Source organism: Lolium perenne, chromosome 4, assembly GCF_019359855.2.
Source record: "Lolium perenne isolate Kyuss_39 chromosome 4, Kyuss_2.0, whole genome shotgun sequence".
Taxonomy (NCBI): Eukaryota; Viridiplantae; Streptophyta; class Magnoliopsida; order Poales; family Poaceae; genus Lolium; species Lolium perenne.
In genome coordinates this window covers 401164640-401171292 of record NC_067247.2, presented here as the reverse complement: position 1 = coordinate 401171292, position 6653 = coordinate 401164640, and the positions used below count along the sequence as shown (strand labels likewise).

Genomic DNA, 6653 nt, shown 5'->3' with positions numbered 1-6653 from the left:
CATCAAGGGAATGAATGCCGAGAGAATATATAAGAAACTGGAAATTTCCTAATTTAAAAGGCAATACTCGGATTCTTTTTAATCATCACAATTAACCTAGTTGTTTGGTGGTAGAAGAAATACTCCTTTTTCTACATCGAATCAAGTGATTAGTGACAAAAAATAATACACTAAAGATCAATAACCAATACACTCACGCATCCCAAAATACCAAAAACTAATCTAACAAGTGTAAAAAGGAAAGTATTTCTACAATTCCTATGACCAAGCAAAACCAAATGGTGTCCCTTTCTTGAAAATTTGTAATTACATTCATACTAGAAACTAGACAAGGCGACTAAATTTTACAGCAAGAAGTAATTTTTATACAACAGAAACTGTTTTCATCAGACTGATAGGTAAATGAGTTAAAGACTTAGAGAAAACCTCCAACTTGAATAAAAACCATATTAATCAAACTAAGGTCGAAGTAAATGTTGACAATGTCAAACTACGTGTAGAACTAAAAAAAGTAAGATATGTACATGCAACATGTAGCTTGCTTGATTTGTGTATAGATAAAGAGGTCCCAGGTAAAGACAATGTAAAATGGAGCAAAGCTCCACACTCACCAAATGTTGCACTTCCCAAACCAAAAGCACAGCAGGATGCAATAGCTAGCTTTCCAGGACCTCAATATACACATCAGCAAACAGACATTGAACAATAGTACATTGAGAACAAAACTAGTTCCAAAGACCTCAATACATGTTTAGATCAAGCCATTAAGTTATCGGAAAACAGTAGTAGACGACCTACAGCTCATACAGTAGAGGCAGATCTAGCATATGCAATCAATCATGAAGCAACATGTTTGATCCAATAAGTGCACTCAGCCCACAAGTAAAAATCTAGTATGACCTATGCCAAATAGCTGCTCCACCGTGCCAAATAGCAGCACGAGGACTGATTTGGTCATCCTTGCTATACACAAGCAAGTTTCTTATAGCTTATAGCAAACATATAAATAAAACTTCATATTAATCTGTTCTCGCTGAGAAATATAAAAAATGCAGCCCAAGTGCATGTTAGCCAAAATGGCTATATAGTCCAAATATTCAGATCTGATGATTCCTATCAAGTGCAAGAAGAAGAACCATGAAAAAACTAACATAGATGTCACATATAGCTACTGATTCGTTCATGAAAGGTTCAAAGATGGATATCTACTACAGATCAGCTACAACAAGCTACATTGCCAACACTTGAAAAGGAGAATAGTCTATTCTTATTCCGGGCAACTGAAGCTCTAAAATCAAGCAAACGGCGACTGCCAGTCACATCAGGAGCGAGGGTATGCTGTGAAAACTGCATTGATTAAACTTGGAATAATTTTGCGGTTGCAATTCTACTTGTGCCCAAATAATTACGTTTGAGATTGTGACTAATGGTATTGCCATTATATTAACAGGCGGATGCAGTTAGTCTTAAGAATGTTGTAATCTCAGCTGTTGATGTCATGCAAGGTTTGGGATCGATAGCTCATTGTATGCTTTCTAACTTAAGATATCTTAGGTATTTATTGTCCACATTTACTTATTCGCCAATAAAATCAGGTCTTTAACAGTAGGCTTATCTTTTACTCCTCCCTCCATCCCGAAAAGGATGTCTCAACTTTGTCTAGATCCGAGTCTACCTAAAACTCGTCTATATACATGAGTACCTAAATAAAGTTGAAACATCCTTCACGGGACAGAGGGAGTACCTTATTTCATGGTTTGATACACATTCTTCAAAAGAGTTGCAGGATAAGTATGATTCATACTATAAGAAAAGTTTTTCCCTGTTAACAAATGGTAATAGTCTGAGTGTTGGTAATTTTCGTGGGAATCCCCACCTTATGAAATACTACGTTCAAATCACTAACATATTAAATCATGAATAAATCCGCACAAAACAATTCAGTCCACGACAATAGTTGAAAGGTATCTGGATGCACCCTCGATTTCCATGATTTAAATTTGAACTTCATAAGCTCATGAAATCAATTGGACTGAAGTGCAGAAGTTGAAGAACTAGGAGAGGGCGTCCCTCGCCGTTAAGACAAATTCTTGTCAAATCTGTTTCAAGTGACATTAGAGCATCTTTCTTGCCAGGTTGTAGACAGGACATATTTGGTCTCACAGTTTTCAGTCGTTGCATGACAAGAAATGGTCATGCTTGATGAATGCAGAAAACTCTTAGCTATGGCAGCAAACTGGAGGTATTAACATTCTATTCCCAGGAATTTCCTTGCAAGAAGTGACAATAAAGCTCTGAAATTTGAAAAAGACAAATTCTCTCTCTACTTGGTGGTGAACTGGTGATTAATTGTTCCCGTGATGGCAGCAGTTATACACAAGGTCTTACTACTACTATTGCATCTTTAATCAGGTACATGTGTCTAGTCTGCGCACAAATCCTATGCAAGGGATTTGTTAATATGAATTAACAACCCAGGGAAAGATATACGATATACACCAATCTTTCTTTTTAGGTGCAACTGTGCAAGTTGAGCCTGTGACTGTAAGAACATATTGTGCAAAGAGACAAGGAATGAGTAGATAAAAAAATAACAAAACAAAAGAATGTTAAACATCCCCTGGCGATCATGGTGCACACTGTGCAGATAACAACTCAAAGTAATTGCATAGTGTACATAGATATTTTAGTACAATTTTTTAACAACAAATCAATTTGGAGGTACAAAAGGGGGACTGGCAATAGAGAGTATTGCATAGACAAACCCCACTGCAAGTCATTACATAGCTATTTTTCTGCCCTTACATCAAGCGAAGATCACCAAAAAAGAAAAGAAAATAAGATCATTGGATTCTCTATATGGTTTTTCATCCAAGTCAACAACAAGTAGACTTGCTGATGCCCGTTCCCTATCAATCGATATCAATCCATCTATCAATTAAATTATTTATTGCTTTCGTTCATGCATGCCTCACTCCTGAATCCTATACCGTGGGCACGCTTCTCAGCTGCGCACATGCTACTACTAAGCTAGCAGCTTGATGTATCCTAGCTTGGAGCATACGTAACCCTACAACGACAAAGCTTCGGTACAGGGAAATTTCTAACTCGAAAATTTACGATGAAAACAAAAACAAAGCTTCAGAATTGAACAGTTTTGATGCTGAACGTACTTGGTTGCTGTTCAAACATATTTGCTAGATCTCTGAGCCTTTTTAAAAATAAAACCACGAGCAAGACAAAGATCCAAATGCACTTGATTCATATACATGTTTAATGAACAAAGTATCAATCCATGTTGAATATTTACCGAAAAGCATGATATACAATTCCTGAAGCTAACTAAGAATAGCTTGAGTGTTCTCCTTTGTCCAACACTTATCCCGGTAACATTTGGAGAGTGAAAAGCCGCAGAAAGCGCAAATTTTGGTCGTGCTTTAGTCCGCAAATAAGCATATTTGTATTCCTATAGGATGATGAACAAAAAATAAACTCCTGCATTGAATTGCAATACTTGTGCTTATCTATTGCAGAGTATGAAAAATATAAAGATTTTTTCTTCGAATGGGATGCTCGCTAAGATGCAAGACTAACGATGAATATGCTACCATCGTTTCTTACTACATGACCTCACCTAAGCTGGTACCTTCATGTCATGTAGTGTGAAAGGACCAGGGATTGTATAATTATCGTGTGGAAAAGAACCAAGAAGTAAAAGCTGGTTACTATACCAGCTTCTTATGTACTCCCTCCGGTCATTTTTAATTGACTCAAATTTAGTACAAAGTTGTTCTAAATCCGAGTCAATTAAAAGAGACTGGAGGGAGTATTTCTGATTGTGTCCAGGCAATAACTCAAAGCTACTCCTCCAAGGTTCCTTATCCACCTGTCAATTTGATCAAGTTATCAAACACTAGAGCTGGTCTGATTCAGATTTCATTCGCACATGTAGAAAAATTGTTGTCTATTATAACTGGAACTACAACAAATGTAGAACTATCTAGCCTGCAGAAGCTTTACGCACACCCATAAAGCTGGAAATGCATAAAGGTAATTTTTTTCCTAACAAGGAATGCTTTCAGGTCTTGACGGAAAGTAGCTTGACACGAAACTACGAGGACATATGTAAATCATGCCTAGTCTAAATTGTGAAAATCATCTCTAGTACTAGTTAGCAAAGGATATCATCAATCATATAAATGTCCAGTAGCTCTATTGATAAAAATGGTCAAACTCCCAGCCTTCCGAATTCAACACACACATCACTAGTATAAAGTGAATATACCATTTCCAGGTCAAAAGAAAATAAAAAAGACCATCTCCTGTACATAATGGTATCTAGAAAATACTCCCTTCCAAAGCATGAACAGATTCCTTTTACCCAGTATTTTGGGAGAAAACGAATCACTTAAGGTGATGGAAGTTAATAGCAGAGGGATTTTTTTGAGCTGGAGGGCATTGTTGTGAGCATGTAAGTTGAGTTTTAAGAAAAAGCTAGGCCACTAGAACTTTCAAGCCAGAGGTTTTAGCTAGAGGTTTTAGCTGGTACCTCCAAGCCACGTCTAACTCCACTTGCCTCTTGTTGATGCTGCTGCCTCGCATCCCCAAGAGCCAAAGCAACCTGCAAGGAACATGGTGTGATTAGAAAAACATTGCACCAAATAGTGTACAAGAAGCGAGAGATGAGCTGAACTAAAAACAAGAAACTGTCAAGTTGTCGTACATATGACCATTTGACAAAATAAATTATTTTACTTGAGTACCATCTATTCAGGTTCCATGAAAAGAGCTAGAAGCTACAGAACTTATTTAGTACAAATTAATAGATTTGATAGGAGTTAATGGATATTGGATAATCCATCATTTAATAATATAGAATGAACCTGAATAGATTACACTGCTGATACACTCATGGTGGAAAAGAGGAATCCAAAATCAGTTATTTAATAATCATCATGTAATATACTAGCAGGGTATAATCTGGAGGAACATTAACAGATAAAATGAACCTGAATGTGCAGAATATATGTATGTATGTCCAAAAGGTTTAGAATGATACAAGTGATTTAGATATTAGGAGGAGTCAATTTGCGACCAAGCAAGACAAGCCTACTCCCCACAAAAAGAAAAAGAACAGACAAGTAAGACTGCGTGCTAGCTTATCATCACATAGCACAAGCTACCTACACTTGATAGTCTAGAGCGAAGAAGAGCAAAACAACAGATATCAAGTAAAGCCATACCAAGAAAACATCTCAACTTTGCAAATTCTTAACCAAAGCCATCCGAAGATGGTACTGACCCACGGCGCGCAACGGAGTCCATCCACCGCAACACCACACACGACAGCGTAAGGTTATGCTCTCTGAGTTTGCGACAACGCCTCGACCTCCTCAGGGCACTCTGAGTTGGTATTGCTCGCAACGTAGTATGCTCTTGGAGTGAAGTCTTTGGCTTCAAAGCATGAGCAGTCCTGCATGAGAAATACAGTAGGGTCAAAATCGCCGGTTACACCTACTACTACTCGCTCACTCTACACTGGAAAATTGGCACCAAGACTTACCCATGGGTCTTGCTGTACTGGCCATCATGGGCATGCCCAGGGTCTTCCTGTGCACAAAAATAGTGCACAACTATTAGATATGATTTGAAAATGCTAGCTCAAAAAGGCTGCAAGAAAAAGGAACATGATGTTAAACTGTCTAGAGCACCGTGCTCATTCAGCATAGGTGCCTCCTGTTACAGAGAATAGAAGGTTGTGATGGCAAGCAAACTACACTGCACCCTGACTTCCCTCAAAACAAATTCAGTCCCTAAATGAACCGAACCAGGAAGTCATCAAACACAATAATATATTGGAAAAAAATATGTGTTCCTTTGTTAGGCATGAATTCTCTATACATGCTTGATACAGAGACAACAAATACCTAGCGGCTTAAATTATCATTGGTCTACGTCACATTGATCAACTAGGTACGAGATCACTCAAGTTCAGCACATCTTACATTATGCACAAGGCAATTTAGAGTTACTATACACATTTTTCGAAAATACTTGCTGATTTGAAATGCCACTTATACCGTACATATCCAATTATATTCGACAAATGCAATACATTAGTTAATATGTTTTCGAGCTTTAGAGAAGATCAAAAATGAACTCTTTGCAAACAATAACTTGCAGCACTTGTTCAACGAACTCGCGTCCACCGTTATGGTACCGACGGCTAGCTTCATCACCTTCAATGAGTGTGGGTATGTAATTAACGGCTCTTGGCGTACTCGAAGACGTCGGACTGATCTTGGGACCATTTTCCACTCGATCATGCTTCCTGTGTTAGAGTTCGGGGTGTTGGGAACTGAGGACAGCTCTTCCATCTCCCGCCCCAGAGGAAGGTCCGGCACGAACTTTTCACCATGCTTGTCACGGATAGCATTGGCAACCTCTGTTTTCAGCATCAAAAGGGGAAAAGGACAAGAAAGGAAATCGTGATGGCCAGACTTGCATGCTAGCAGGTTCCGCCTACCCAGTACTAGTACTGCTCTTGCATTCTCACCGTGGAGCACGACAGATGGGCAGCTAGCCGGATGATTCAATCGTGCGAGATCAGGAGTTATGAAGATTTTTATCTTAATTGATTCCAGTAAACCTAA

General features: G+C 38.4%; 1 long non-coding RNA gene across 1 annotated transcript; it reads right to left on the bottom strand.

Annotated features, from left to right (window-relative positions):
- Positions 1-2736: 2736 nt before the first annotated feature.
- Positions 2737-5695, bottom strand: LOC127323983 (uncharacterized). Its single transcript, XR_011744244.1, has 4 exons — positions 5564-5695; positions 5244-5473; positions 4550-4621; positions 2737-3886 (listed from the first exon to the last, which is right to left on the bottom strand). It is a non-coding gene; the product is annotated as an uncharacterized lncRNA (long non-coding RNA).
- Between the last annotated feature and the right edge of the window lie 958 nt (positions 5696-6653).